This window comes from Rhipicephalus sanguineus, chromosome 2, assembly GCF_013339695.2.
Source record: "Rhipicephalus sanguineus isolate Rsan-2018 chromosome 2, BIME_Rsan_1.4, whole genome shotgun sequence".
In the NCBI taxonomy this organism is placed as follows: domain Eukaryota; kingdom Metazoa; phylum Arthropoda; class Arachnida; order Ixodida; family Ixodidae; genus Rhipicephalus; species Rhipicephalus sanguineus.
This window is the reverse complement of record NC_051177.1, coordinates 219901408-219917501: the sequence shown is the minus strand read 5'-3', so window position 1 is coordinate 219917501 and position 16094 is coordinate 219901408. Positions and strand designations below refer to the sequence as shown.

The 16094-nt window shown below is 45.5% G+C and overlaps 2 long non-coding RNA genes across 3 annotated transcripts; one reads left to right on the top strand and one right to left on the bottom strand.

Annotated features, from left to right (window-relative positions):
* Positions 1 to 937: 937 nt before the first annotated feature.
* LOC125757533 (uncharacterized) lies at positions 938 to 4302 on the top strand. The gene is made up of 3 exons (XR_007415300.1): positions 938 to 1225; positions 3133 to 3274; positions 4166 to 4302. It is a non-coding gene; the product is annotated as an uncharacterized LOC125757533 (long non-coding RNA).
* A 9557-nt stretch (positions 4303 to 13859) lies between these two features.
* On the bottom strand, positions 13860 to 15497 carry LOC125757532 (uncharacterized). Of its 2 annotated transcripts, XR_007415299.1 has the most exons (5): positions 15313 to 15497; positions 15187 to 15234; positions 14973 to 15092; positions 14221 to 14285; positions 13868 to 13919 (listed from the first exon to the last, which is right to left on the bottom strand). It is a non-coding gene; the product is annotated as an uncharacterized LOC125757532 (long non-coding RNA). The 2 variants fall into 2 exon arrangements; XR_007415298.1 differs by lacking the exon at positions 14221 to 14285 and having other exon boundaries at positions 13860 to 13919; positions 15313 to 15485.
* Between the last annotated feature and the right edge of the window lie 597 nt (positions 15498 to 16094).

The following is a 16094-nucleotide window of genomic DNA, read 5'->3' as shown; positions in this document are numbered from 1 at the left end:
ATATCCGGACCTCGAAGAAAACCTTGCAGACTTTCTTAAACAACTCTGCATATAATGACTGTCAAGGGAACAGCACATGACCAAGGCGTATCCAGAAGTGATCTTAGAGCCAGCAAAACAGGCTCACGGAAGAAAAGGAACTGCCAGGACAATAAGTTTTATATTCTTTGAAGGAAAATTGTGCTTGCTTGTCTCTCTCTCTTTTTGTAATCGTAAACATAGGAGCGTGCTACAGTTTTATCATTAAGATGTGGTACAATATCTTAATGAGAATTTTTATTTTTGAAAATTGTGTTTGTTTGTCTCTCTCCTCTCTTTTGTAATCGTAAGCTTAGGAGCGTGCTACAGTTTTATTACGATGTGGTAGCAATATCTTAATGAGAATTTTAATTTTTGAACCAGCAAAATCAGGTGCTCGCAAGATTCGTGTAAATACTCTACCTGAAGGCATAGTTTTTTTCAAGCTGAACTAAATAAATGCTTTTTCTTGTCTTTTTGCACCCATTGTAAGTCTATACCATTCAGTGTTTCCAAGTAACATATTTGGATGCACTTGACCAGTTAGCATGTCTCTTTTTGGGGGCACTTCTGATTAGCCGAACAGATGACTGCGGTCCCTTAGAGGTCGTTTTAACGGGAGTGTACTGTATACTGTACATCTAGCTTATGATGAGACACTGCAGTCAACCATGCAGCCTCTGAAGCAGGCTACCTGCACTGGCACGAGCAGTTTTTGACCATCACCCTAAATATTCATGATGTGCAAAGACATATTGAAATGCGCCTTATGGGAAGGAGCTCCACTCTCTTTGCAACGCATCTTGATGTGTCTACATAAATGAGCTTATGTTTTAATTCTTCATGTTTATAGGGTGCTGCGGTTAACACTTGTTATGTCGCGCACAGCCATCTGATAAAGGATAAAAACAAAGTTGGGTACAATATTCTCACACCAATACCCTTTAAATATTGAAAAACTTGTTAAGTTCTTATTGGTCCTTTTGAAATGGATGCTGTAACGTGAGTTTCACAACGAGATTCTTACTATTTAATTTTTTTTTCACAGGAACCATCTTTCTGACAAATGTTATGTGGCCTGTGAGCAGGAACTGTTTTGCGAAGCATCCAATTTCACCGAGGCAGTCTGCGTAATGTTCCTGACTTACTATGCTTTCAACATGATGTACCCGAACAATGCTTCGACAACACTGGAATTCTTGCAAAGGTCAGATATTTAATTTTTTTTCTGTTGGTGGTCATTTGGGCTGTTAAGTGTGCTATCAGTCTCACATTTTAAGTGCCACCTTAAATTGTGTGTGGCATTCAGTACTGCTGCACACATATTCTTAACCAGTAAAAGTGTTTCCGAATTTTTGTGTAAGTTATGGCTTGCCAGAGTCTGAAATCGTTAATCCCGCATACATGAGAAAAAAAACATTGGCCTGCTCTGTGGGCTGATAATGGTGCGATTTGTAGATTGCAATGTGGCATCGCACACACACCAGGTCCACTCACTTTGTCAATGTCTACTCATTTAATTGAGGTTAAGCAAGCACTGCACTGCTAGCTGCTATTATGAAGGAAAATTTATGCTTGTTATGACTTAACCTGTACAGGACTAGTCTGCTCCACTGTTAAAGGGACACTAAAGAGAAACAATGAATTGGTTTAGATTGATAAAGTGCGCTCGAAGAACCCTTGTGTAGTTTATTTCACCACCATAGGTTATTATTAGCGGAGAAAACAAGTTCAAAGTTTCATTTTTAAATTTCGCGCCGAACTTTGTAATTCGTGATGTAAAAGATTTAAAAGAGCATTCAATGTGTTTTGGTGCCACTGGCTCGACGAAATTTCCACAAACTCGTTTTGTCAAGTCTCTTGCCCCATCAGAGGAGAATGTACTTTGATTCAACCGATTAGGAACTACGTAGGGCCCAAGCAGGTGCCGTCAAAAACATGTGACGTCACGGCAAATGGTGCGGGAATTCCAAGGTGGCGTTGCCACCTGTATTTTCTTTTTGCACGTTTTCTCGCTTATTAAGCGTCTTCTCGCAGCAAGCGTGGTGTTTTTGGTATCGTGGAAGACCACTTTACTAATGCGAGAAAAATCGTTTTGCTCTTTAGTGTCCCTTTAAAGAGATTCAGGGGCGTAGCCAGGGGGCGAGGGTTGGAGGATGCGAAACCCCCCCCCCCCCCTGGAATTTTTAAATTTTGCATATGTAGATATGCATGCACAAACATACATAAAGTATTGTGGAACCCCCTCCCCCTTTTCCTGAAAAAAATTTCCGACTACGCCCCTGACCTGATTGTAATCACCTTGCCAAGAACGAGAGCCAAATGACTTCTGAGGTAGTCCATATGCACCGTTTTTTCCCCCGAAGCGACAAATGATCAATAATTTGTCACGACCATCCTGAATTTTGGTGCCATTCTGTAAACTACCCCCCCCCCCCCCCCCCCCCCCGGCCTTCCACTTTTCTTGTAATTTCGAGTTGCAGAGGGGGGGGGGGGGGCGTGCTTGAAATTTTAAGTTAGTTTAAGGCGTCACTTTTTTGCATTTCCTGTTGGAGATAGAATTTGCTAATTGCTTTACACACATTGTTTCATTACATTATGTGCACAGCCTTTAACCTGTTGCTGTTATCTATGCACAGGAAAGCAACAATGTAAAGAAGAAAATTGCACATGACATTTATGTATCTTGACTTTGGTGTGCAGGAACTTCAAGTGGTCATATTATTTCAGAATCCTGCACCAACCATCATATGCCATGTGCACATTAGAGGCGAAAACCACATTACTTTTTAAAATGTATGCAATGTTGTGCATAGCTGCTTTGTTGCACTACACAATAGTTTGTAAGCCACTCAACACAGCCAACAATGCTTTTAAGTTTCACTTCAGCTGGTTGCACTGTCAGATGCAGCAGTCACTGCAAATATATGTGAACCACTTGTGCACGTGCCTGCTCAGGCCAGCATGACTTGGGAAACCGAATATATTTTTTATATAGTGGTAGCATTAATACTATCTCAGCTTACTGCTTCCTATAGTGGTATTGCACAGTTTTGTGCTATCAATGCATTGCGAGTCCTTTCGTGAGGTAAAGATACACTTTTCATTTTACAGGCAGCTGTTCCTCATCAATCCACCAAACGGTACAAAGCGGGAAGGGGGACAGCGGTCAAGGACGGTGGTTAATTCGAGAATTATGAAGCTGAACCATGTGCTTCGAGCAAACGTCTCACCCGAGCAGCTGGACTCTGACCAGGTGCATTTTACCGGTCATGAATGTCATTAATAGCTTATTCTCATGTGGCACCATTTTTCATGTGAAGTGCTCCATTTCAGCGGCATATCATGAGAGTAAGCTTATCAGCATTATCAGTACGGTTAGTTGTTTTCGGGTTTTACGGTTGAACCTCTTTATTAGGGACCCTGATGTAACAGACAATTGGCATATAAGAGACACCGTGCACCTGCATCAAAAATAGGGTTGATCAGAAAATGGGAACATGGTACCCTGCTTAAAAGAGACCTTTCATTTACCACATTTTCTAATGTATAACTCGCACAAATTGTACAAAAATTCGGGGTGCGGGTTATGCACCAATTTTGGTGTGCGAGTTTGCTTCCTGTCAATATGCTGGGAGTCGTCCCCCCCCCCCTTTTTTTTTCTTTCGTGGTTTGCATTGGAGGTGTCGGTTACATGCAAAAAAATGCAGTCTGACAACAAGTGCCCCTCAGTGCATGTCTCTTGTAAAAGAGTTTAGCTGTATGTTTTTTTCAAATCTGGTGGTATTCCTCAAGCTAATAATCAGGGAGAAATTAATGTATTTGTACAATCATCCTGAAATGTGAGTTTTTTAGGTCTAATTTTATCAATGTTCTACGAAATAAATATTTATGACTTAAAAATAATGACAACAAAGAGCCTTAAACTTCTTTTATTCACGTAAGGCTAAAAGACACCTTTCATTTACCAAATTTTCTAATGTATAACTCGCACAAGTTGTACAAAATTCGGGGTGCATTTATGCAACAATTTTGGTGCGCGAGTTTGAGGCATCAGAATGTGCTGACACTAGGTGCTTGCTGTAATTCTTGCTTCTGTACTCGCCTAGCGTGATTGTGCTAACACTTCTTTTTTTTTTGTTTTCAGTGAACACAGTGCACAATACTGCACATTATTGTTACGGGCACCACGGGAATGTGGAAATAGTACAAATGCCACGATTATTTACAAGTTTCCATTATACATTGTATTTCGCATTCTAGATCTATAAGATATTGAGATCAAATAAAACTTCTGTGAATTCACTTTGCGTATGCTTCACATTTGTTTTTTACGTGCACCTTTATTCATATTTCGGAGAACACGTTCTTTTTACGCATGCTTAATATCGCACTTACAGAAGACACATTTGTTTTTTACGTACACCTTTATTCAAGTTTCGGAGAACACGTTCTTTTTACGCATGCTTAATATCGCACTTACAGAAGACACATTTGTTTTTTACGTACAGCTAGCATTCCAATTAATGTAGTGCCATAGATTGTACACGGAGTTGCCTTCGTGATCTGCTTTCCATTTCTTTGTTACGGGGCAAGGTAATGTTATGTGTTACTAGCTGTACGTGTTCTGAAGTCTACGTCATCTCTGGTCTGCCGTTTACCTTATGCGGAATAGTGGTCGGCAGCATTTTACCTACAGGTTTTTCCGTATTCAAGAGCCTTTTTTTCTAAGAGTGTAAGATCGAGTCATTGGCTGTCAGCTCCTTCAGCTCGCGCGTTGTGACTATCCCTTCATCCAGGCATTTCAAAGAAAATACATACTCTTCGGGTTCAGGTTCCGTGGCGGCATCTTGGCACCGCAGCGGCAGTCTGCTCAGAGCATCCCCATTCAGTAGCTGCCTTCCTGGGGCATATTCAAGCTTGTAACGGTAACCTCCAAGGTAGAGGGCCCACCGTTGGATGCGAGCTGCGGCCATTGCAGGCGTCTGGCGGTCGGGTCTCAGCAGTCCCAGAAGTGGCTGGTGGTCGGTAACCAGGACGAACTCTCGACCTAGGAGATAATCCCGGAATTTAGTAACCCCAAAAACAAGTGCCAGTGCTTCTCGTTCTAATTGAGAATAATTTCTTTCGGCTTTTGTCAGGGTTCTTGACCGGAATCCGACTGGCCTATTAGTGCCTCCAATTGTGTGAAAAAGAACGGCGCCTATCCCACGAGCGGATGCGTCGCATTCCAACTTCAGTTGTCTTGACGGCTCAAAATGCACCAGTACCTCGGCATCTTTAAGACACTGCTTTGCCTTGCGAAATGCAGATTCCTGGGATGACTTCCGCTGCCACCGCGCGTTTTTTTCCAACAACTGGTACAATGGAAACAACGTATTTGACATGTTCGGCAAAAACTTTGAATAAAATGTTATCATCCCAAGAAACGAACGCAGCTCGTTTAGGTTTTCGGGACTAGGTGCATTTACGATAGCATCTACATTCTTCTCAGTGGGTGAAGGCCGGCTTGATCAATGCGATGACCAAGATAAGTGATGATGTAAATGCGGTGTCAAACCACCACGTGATGTGCGCGCTGTCATTGCGCATGCGCCAAGTTTCTGTTCCTTGTTTCTATCGCATCCTTTCCCTTTCCACTTTACTTATATATGTGCGTGCAATAAACGCCTTTTGGTTGTTCTCGGCTGACACGGAATCATCAACGTCTCCGTCCTTTCGTGACGGCAGCTAGGCTGCCTCCGCTATGCTACAGTGGCGACGAGCAAAGAAAACACCCACGCGGTCAAGCAGGAACCCGAAGTTAAGCATCCAGTGGCAACCGTACTGCTGACAACGATGGCCTCCTACATGCTTCCCAGCTTCGACGACGCCACAGATAAGTGGAAACCTTACCTCATCAAAGTGGAGGCGTATTTGAAGCGAATGCTATTTCGGATTCCGCTAAGAAGAGGGCACTTCTAGTAGCTGCACTTAGCACCTCGACGATCCAAATCCTGATGGGGAAAATAGCACCTGCAAAGCCCAATGCCTTAAGATATGATGAAGTAGTCAAGGTGTTAAATGACCACTACGACCCAAGGCGCAACGAAATTGCTGAAAGCTTCCAGTTTTTCAACCGCTGTCAGCAGGAGGGAGAAACCATTCAGGATTTCGTCGTCTCAATCCGACGCATTGCAGACAATTGCAATTTCGGAGATTCTCTGAACAGGCTACTTAGAGACCGAATGGTCTGTGTGTGCGTTCGGCTGCTGTGCAGAAGCAACTTCTGGCAAAGAAAGATTTAACTCTGGAGGAAGCCGAGTCGATAGCAGTAGCCGCGGAAACTGCCGAAAAAGACGCCAGGACAATGTCTGTAGACGTACCGCCTGTTCTTAAAGTGGAAGCGCGTCGCAAACTGCCATCGCGATCAAGCATGGAGCGCTCAGAGCGATTGGAGTGTGGAAGGTGTGGCAGTTCTAGACATGATGGCAACAGCTGCAGATGGAAAGAAATGACAGCGCGCACATCACGTGGTGGTTTGACACCGCATTTACATCAGTTTCCTTTTTCTTTCCTTTTTGAAATCTATGTAAATGCACGTGCTTGTATATATAGCTTTCGTCGATGAGAAGATTGACGCCGAGTTTCTTCTTTCATAGCACATATGAATGGCTACAGGATACTTGCACCGAGCACTACAAGAAATTGCAGCATGCATGTGTTCCAAGAATGAAAGTTGCTGGGTAAACTTGTGATATGATATCTGGGGTTTAACGTCCCAAAACCACGATATGATTATGAGAGACGCCGTAGTGGAGGGCTCCGCAAATTTCAACCACCTGGGGTTCTTTAACGTGCACCTAAATTAAAAGTACACGGGCCTCAAAACGTTTTCGCCTCCATCGGAAATGCAGCCGCCGCGGCCGGGATTCGATCCCGCGACCTTCGGGTCGGCAGTCGAGCGCCATTACCACTAGACCACCGTGGTGGGCCTGGGTAATAGTATCGGATATGTCGATTTCTAACGCAGAGCGTGTTTTCCGCGCCGCTGAGCATCCGAGAACAAGGCGTGCGGCGCCCCGAGCACTGCCAGTACACTCTAAAAAAACATGGCTGATCCCTCCGTCATAGGAATCGGTATAACACGAAGTGAAACGTGTCTTCACGGAAGTAGTGCTTATTGTGTAGTGATATATGAGAGCTTGTACAATGTCTATTCGTGTTTGGCAGCTACAGCACCGTTTGACGTGGATGCACCCATGTTGACAGCATGTCTTTATCGCGACGACTAACGCTCATGATCATGATTAACCGTTGTGGTAGCTGACGGTGTGAACATATATTTGGACACAGCCAATCGTCAATCCCGCGTAAGGATGATATCAACAAGCTCATAATAAACACTGGTACCCGGTATGCACTTCTTCAAAGCGTCGTCAATTAAGGAGCGAAACGGCACGGTGTGCGCTTTCTAGTAATGGGTAGCCGACGCCTGTGCTCATGCATACATAACACACACTGCGCTTCAGCAACGCGGGAGGTAGAGGTTCGTCGCCTGAGCCGCAAACGCGTGCGTCCCCCTGGCCTCTGTCTCGCAGGCGCTGCTCTCGCTCTACCAAGGCACGACATTCGCCCGTCGAAATCGCGTCTTTTCTGCAACGCATGTTGCAGCAGTTTGTTAGTCGGTGCTCTCGCAATTGAAGCAGTCGGCGGCGGAGAAATCCCGTTGGTGCACGTGGAAGCTGCACTACTCCGATGAGCCGACGCACGCTAACATGAAGCCAAGGGCAAAGAACGTAACTGCGTCAAGGGTGCCTCGGCGACGCCAGCGCGGCCAGTCTACCTCTCTGGTATCGAGACGCTTTAACCATGACCTCCGATATCGCGTGCAATCTCGGAGTAAGCGCTAGTAAGTGTCGATCGTGAAGCATTACTTCTTTTCACATCTCACAGACGGCGGCATCGCCCCGCTCCGCCTGCCGCAAACGAAAATGTGTGAAAGATATAAGGCGCGTTCGCGCCGTACCTGGCATCTCCCGAGTTAGCTTAGTCGGTAGGGCGTCGGGCACTTGCCGTCGCGGCCCGCAACATCGTGGGTTCGATTCCCAGCGGGGTATCTTTTTCTTTGTTTTAAGTGCGAATGCACTTTATAAGCGACCCTGAATCCGCCGTCCCATAGCAACGGCGCGAGGAGCGGAGAGGAGCGTCTGTAGCAACGGCGCAGCGACGTCACGCCCCACGTGACTGCGCGCGCTCCGCCTTCCGCTCCGTGGCTGCGCGCGCCCCGCGCATTGCCTGTGGTGATGAAGGCCGGCGGCGAGACGCCGAACGAAAGCGTGCGAAGCGAGCCGAGCACCCCGAAGCCGATCTGGCGCGGGGACGCGCGATGCGTGAGCGAGCGCGGGCCCTCGAATTCGATCGGCCGGACGCGCGCTTCAAGCGAGACTTCCTGGACCGCAGCTTCGGATATAGCTGCGCGGTGTGCGATCGACTGTGGTTCGACAACAACCTGAGCCCCATCTCGGGCGTGCGCAACGCCGCCAACAAGTTGAACGCGTTGCGGGTTCTTTGGAACGAGTTCGGAAGACAGATCATCATCATCAGTAAAAGTGCTTTGCACTTAAAAACGGCCAGACCTCCGTGGGTCGGCTGGCGCGTGCTCTCTCGCTGCCGTCTCCTTCGCTCGGCTCTGCAGTTTAGTCGCGCGCGCCCCCTCATATCATCACCCCGTGCTTCGCACTTCCTCATACTCCCCTTCGGGGAAATGTTTCTTTCTCGCCCGTTGGCGTCCATTTTATCAACGTCATATCCGTGACGGATGTACTTGGTGGACCCCGGCACAAAACATTTTCGTGCTAAAACTGAAACTCCTGCAGTGAGAGTTATAGAGCTGTGTTACTCCCACAGATCTCATTATACTCTCTCTCAGGGAGGCGCCTTACTCTCTTTTGCCAGGAGGAGTGAAAGGCTCCTGGCGGAAAGAGAGCCATCTTTTTTTGCGCTCTGCTTTTATTTTCAGACAATGCACCAACTCGCCCAGCAACGCATATTAGAATACACAGCCTGCATTCAACTGTGCAACCAGGATTAGCGCAACTCGATAAACATTCCTCTCGGCAGATCTGATTCCCGATCCCTGTGGGCAGCATTGTTCCGGATGTGAAAATGTAGACGTCCCCGTTGCTGTATGCATGGCTGGACATGAGCGCTATCTATGGATCAAAAGCGGGACAATCCGCGAGCTCGACCTCTATTCCGTACAAAAATGTATGTAGACAGTCTACGGACTGTCTAAAAGTGGGTTTAGACAGTCTATAGACTAGTTTAACCCATTTTTGTAAATGTTAATACGCACTGCGCGCACGCCAATTAGATTGTACAAACCATAAAAGTGCCTGTTCCAGTCCCGCATCCCACGAGAGAGTAAAAAGGTTGTTTTACTCTCTTGCCATATAAGAGCTTGTTTCAAACCTTGTTTTTGTCTTGCACCTCTCCAGATATAAGGAGCTGTAAAGAAAGTTCGTGCAGTCTAATATCTTTGGCAGTAGCTCAATCGATGAAGTGACGGCGATACATTCCTCGTTAACTTATCGACGAAAACCGCTGACATTCACAAGAATCTGCGATCATAAATGTACGCGATTATATTCACACGTACGCAGACTCTGAGTCAGGTCCTAGTTATAAACTGACTAGAGGCGGCATGCCGCAGCGTACGCACTAAAATGCTGTGGACAGAAAGCACAAGAAAAAAAGAGAAAAAATCCGGCAGATCCCACGCACTGTGGCAATCGATGTAATGCGAAGCAGCCAGCAAAGAGCTGCATACATCACTTTGTTTATTTTTGAGCCAAATGAAATCATTCATGCCATGGCATCTAGTTCACCATATATCGCATGTTTGCCATGCACGCTTGCATACACAATGTGATATACACCATGCCAATGAAACGTATATTCTGGTGTAAACCACTGCATGACCGGTCATTTATGTTCATCACGCACTCCTGTCATACCATACCAATTTTGGTATATATCCAGTTATCTAAACGGCCGGAAGCGCACCATAACAGTGTGATGTAAATCATACCGCACATGACATGAGTAACATATTTCGCATGTTAGGGACCTGTCATTTTTGTTCCTCATACAGTCACATCGCACAATACCAATTTTGGCGTATATCAAACAAGCGAAATGGCCGTGAATCCACCATTAGTGTGGCATGTAAATCATGCCATACATGACGTGCATGTCATGGTTTTCATGTTACCACCTGTCATTTACGTTCGTCATGCATTCGCGTCACGCAATGTCAATTTCGGTGTATATCAAGCTAGCGAAACGGCCGCGATCGGACAATGAGCGTGGCATGTAAATCATGCCGTAAATTATACGCATATCATAATTTTCAAGTTACCACCTGTCATATATATTTGTGATACAGTCACGTTGCGCAATACCAATTTTGGTGTATATCAAGCGAGCGAAACGGCCGCGAGCGCATCATGAGCGTGGCATGTAAATCATGTTCTACATGACACGCATGTCATGATTTTCATGTTACCACCTCTAATTTACGTTCGTCATACAGTCGCGTCGTGCAATACCAATTTTGGTGTATATCAAGCCCGCGAAACGGCCGCGAATGCACCATGATTCTGGCATGTAAATCATGACACACATGACATGCATGTCATGGTTTTCATGTTACCACCTGTTATTCATGTTCTCCATACAGCCACATCGCACAATACCAGTTTTGGTGTATATCAAGTTATCAACCTAGCGAAACGGCCGCGAGTGCGTCATGAGCGTGGCATGTAAATCATGACGTGCATGACACGAATATCATGATTTTCATGTTACCACGTGTCAGTTATGTTCGTAATGTCGAAATGTCTCGTCATACCAGTTTTCGTATATATCCATTCATTTAAACGGCCGCGAGCGCCCCGAGACCATGTCATGTAAATCATGCCGCACATGACACGCGTGTCATGATTTGCGCGTTAGGACCTGTCATTATGTTCGCATGAATTCTTGTCACCTCATACTAGTTTTGGTATATATGAAATTAACGGAACGGCCGCAAGAGCCCCAAGGCCGTGGAATGTAAATCATGCTGTTCATGACATGCATGTCATGATTTTCATGCTATGACCTGTCATTTATGTTCGTAATACGGTCATGTTAGTCCATACCAATTTGGTATACATCCGATTAACGAAACAGCCAGAGAGCGCAAAGTCGTAGGCGGCTAGATAGATAGTAGATAGATAGATAGATAGATAGATAGATAGATAGATAGATAATAATAGATAGATAGATAGATAGATAGATAGATATATAGATAGATAGATAGATACGCCAAACTCGCAGAAGTTCGCTAAGAAATGCTTCGCAGTTTAAAAAAAAGAGGGGTGGCGACTCTTACGTTTCGCCTTTAAAACGCGACAGCTGATATCGTACACACGCGACCACACACAGACACACACACACACACACACACACACACAAACACACACACACACACACACTATCGCGTTCTCAGCGCTAGCTTGTTGTCGCTTCTCGATGGAGGCGTATACGCAGTGCCGCAAGGAAAGCCAAGTGCAAACACCCTCTCTCTCTTTGGCATCTTCCTCGAATTTTCGCTCACGACCAACCAACGCTGCTCTCTCGCTCAGAGCTAATGCCGCCGACACCGGAGTTTCTGCGAGACGAGCTCTTTGACGCTATCGCGTCAAAAAAAAAAATAGATATATATAGACGCGACTTCCTTCAAGCGGCCGCTAAACGGGAGGGCTGTTACATGAGCCGCCGAGAAACACGATAACGCAACCTTGCGACGCATGCGCGAGCGACAAAATAAAAAAAAAAACAGACACACACACACACACACACACGCACACCAGGAGAGGAGAGGAGAAGCGTGCGTGCTAAAGTCGAAGTCTCGCCGTTGCCCGTCGCTGCCTTCGCCATTTTCTTCCGTTGCCCGGTCATCGAAGTTTCCGAATTGCTCAGCTGTGTCGGCTGTGTGTGCCCGTGTCCTGTGTGTGCGCGACTGTGATCTCAACGCTGGACGTGAACGGCATTGAGCGACGGCAGTGCAACATCGCGTACTGTGAGCGTGTTCGTGTTGGTTTCCCAGACAACGCAAGGCATCCTAGGGACATCCAAATGACATCCCTTTTGGGAGTTCGGGACATCCAAAAGACGTCCCACACAAGGTGGAAAAACAATCCCAAGTGATACAAAAAAAGACCTTTTTGGGATGTCCCAAAACTGCATGCGTGTGGGATGTTATTGGGACATGTGGCCAACTTTTTACTGCAGGATTATTCAAAAGGGTGGGACATCTGCTCCCATAACATGTTAAGTTGCTTTATCGCGCTCGACCACCCCCTAACTGAGAGAGCCAGTTTGCCTCTCCAGGAAAGCATATTCCTCGTCAACCAACCCACTTTTTTTTCACATAGATAACTAGATAACTTAAACCAAGTCAATGTTCAGAAACCAGCAACATGCATGGAACATCAAGTGACCAGCAAAATGATTTATTGCCTCACTATATATGGCACTACAATCATGCCGAGAAGGACAAAGAACTTGGTATTGATGAGCGTGTAGTCTAAGGTGCACACTTTCGAGTGGAGGGCCTTCCATGGCGTCCAGCAAAAGGGCTTGCAGAGGCAGCTGAGGGCAACAAAAACAAAGCCTGCATGTATGTATACGTACTGCACACAACATGCATGAAAATGGTGAACAACAGGAACATAGCATGACTATATTGTCTTATGTCTCCTGAGACAGGGTTAAACCTCATTCCAGATGCACAAGTGCCTGCTTTTACTTATTGCTTTTTCAACACTAGAATCATGAGAACTCTGTATTTATGAGTATGACATCTGGGGCGCACGCTTTCAAACGCAGAGCATTCCAGCTGGCGTCCAACAGCAGGGCTCGCAGAGGCAGCTGAGAACAAAAACAAAGCCTTAATGTACATGTCCATACTGCACACACAAACGCACAAAGATGGTGCACAACGGGGATATAGCATGCCTATTTTGACCTGTGGTGTTAAGAGGTTAAAGGGACCGACAACCAACTTTTATGATACCTATTTTCTTTAGCGCGACAGAAAGCTTACCAGTCAAGAGTGTATAATCAAGGAATGGTGATGTGGAAAATGCCGTGAAACATTTGTAATTCGAATTTTTCTATCTGCGACGGATATGAAGTTGTATACACACGTAACAAGGCATGCTGCAAACAGTGAGCGTGACAGCGGTTCGTGTTCGAGCGCGGCGGTTTACTGCGTGTGTGTGTACTCGCGCGCATGTGCTGCGGCTCGACATGGTCCACTGGCTACCGCGAAGGCAGCGCCGTTTCTTGTCACCATGCAACTCCTTTTACCTCATAAGCAGCACAGAATAGAGCGGGGATGGATAGTAATATACATACTAATATTTTTAGGACCAATAATGGCACACATGACGGTATCAGACTACGTGACTTTGTACAGCAAAGTGATCAACTCTGCAATCTAGCTTCAAGGCTCTTGCGATAGGTTGCACAACATACATTTTTTTGTTACTTTTAAACACAATTTAGAGATATAAATCCTACTCACAGCGCGAAAAGGATGCTGGAATATGTCAGCATATAGCGCGGTATTTTCATTTCTGACAGGATCTAATCACAAGTTCTGGCCAGTTGTCGGTCCCTTCTCCTTTAAGCCTGGTTCATACTGAAGTGATTGTAAACAACAATGCACAATTTTACCTATTGCTTTACCAACAAATTCATGCCAGGAATGACAAAGGAATTGGTATTTACGAGCATGACGTCTAGGTGCACGCGTTTAAACACAGAGCCTCCCAGCTGTTGTCCAGGAGCGGGGTTCGCAGAGGCAGCTGAGGAAAACAAAAACAAATCCTTCATGTATATGCATATCCACTGCAAGCACAAATATGCATGAAAATGGCGCACAAAACAAACATAGCACAACAGTGTTGTTGCATGTCTGCTAGTTTAAGAGGAGTAAAACCTGCTTCATATTACTTGCTCATAAGCAGAAATTTCTCCTTTTAGCTTACTCTAATTATGTCAGTTACGATTTTCGCATTTACAAGCATTAAGTCTAAGCTGCACGTTTTCCGTCTCGTAACCTGCATGCCTATGTCCAGGGAAGCTGAGCACTTTCTATGTCATTACCGGTAGGCAAAGGTGCAGACATTTGGGGTAAAGGTGCACACCAGGGGCACCACTACTAGAACCAGCTGAAAAAAAGAAAAAAAGGTCATGTAATATGTGTACACAGATAGCACATGCAAAAAGAATATCATTGAGCAACAGTGCATATCACAAATCTACTTGACAAACAAAGTGGGCTAGTTGGTCATTTCGGTTGTGTGAAACTACTTGACTGCTGGTAAAGGATGAAAACAACATGCACTGAAAAAAGGCGGAGGTATAGGGAAGCCAGACAAGGTGCCAGTTGCTAATATGCACCAAGTGACTGAGCAAACAGGTTCTGCTGCTTCATAGAGATGTAGCAGAAACACCAACATACATTTTTCAGTTTCTTGTTTCAGTAAGACAAAAATCATGATCATAATCACAAACGATACGGTATGTACCAATACAAAACTGGGCTGTGCCCTTTTCTTCTGATAACCGGCTAACTGATGGCCAGCAGCAGGACTCACACATGCAACTGAATAAAAGAATAGCATGAATATGCGCTGTTTTGAACATAAGTTCTGGCTTTTCTTACAAATGGTGTCATAATGAGAGCAAAAAATTTGGTGCTGGGCATAAACTGAGGGCAAGCCAGTCTTGTGTGCAGCAATGCTTAATTCATGTCCACAGCCCACTACAAATGGATAAACGTGACACATGCATTTGACCATTCCAATTTTTTTTTACGTTTATGTCAGTTGCCGTGGAAAACATGTACAACAAACCTTTGAAGTTTTTTTCTTTGTCGTCCAGGACTTCTGATCGTTCTCCACGGCACTACGCACGCGCCGGCTTGCAGTTATTCGAGGCAGATCAGCCATGTGTTCCACGATCGCGGTGTCAATCTACACACGTGGCCGAGAACAACAACATATCAGCATTGTGAGCTCAACAGTTTCTGCGGAAGATAAACCAAATCGCGTCACAAATAAAACTTACTCCCACGTGCCATTCTTGCTGCGAGGGTCCAGCTCAGCGTACGCCAACCTGCGCGCGGTGGGGAGCCAAAGAAGAAAGTGCTAAGAACGTGCTGATTGCAGTAATCCAGGCATGTCAAGTACTTACCGAAGAGGTGGAAAAACGTTGAAATCGGCAAGATCTTGCAACCAGGCAAACACCTACGGCATGCGCGCTTGTGATTTTTCGACGAAACGTCACGGATCAAACACCTAAAAACGAGGCCAACGAAGAGTCTGATCTGTCCGAACTCCAAACACGCCGGGCGCCATGATGGCGATGGCAATGTCTGCGCAGTGCTCGCAGCAAATTATTTGAGCAGGTGTTGGCTCGCAGTAAGCGCAATTAAAGAACAATTGCGTATTAAACCTAAGAATAAAACAATAAAATAACAATATTTCATTCAATTCTTCTAAAGTTAATATGTCGGTGTTTTTATAAATACGACACCACCACACCACCGCTCGTGCAGTGCGGCAAAGCACGGCGTGCGTGAGCAGTGAGCACAGTGGCGCGAGTACGTGTGTCGTACCGCCTTTACCAAGTGCAACACTTGCTCACGCAGACAGCAATCGATCCCTCGTCCTCATAACGGCGCGACATTTAGAAAGAAACAAAAAAAGAAACGAACACTTTCACAAAAAACGCGGATATATTGTTTTTCATGTGCATGTAGATATGCAATTGTGCACGCGCGCCAACCATGCTCTTCGGCGGAGTTGCTGTTTCCGATTCTTTAGGATCGCCAATTTTCAACACAGTAGCTTATTTCACCGCTAACTTGAAGTCCCAATCAGATCCTAGAAGGGATGTTTTAGGAATGATCCCTATGCACATGTCTAAAGGACATCCTAAAAACCACCTTGTTGGGATGTGGGACGTTTGGACTT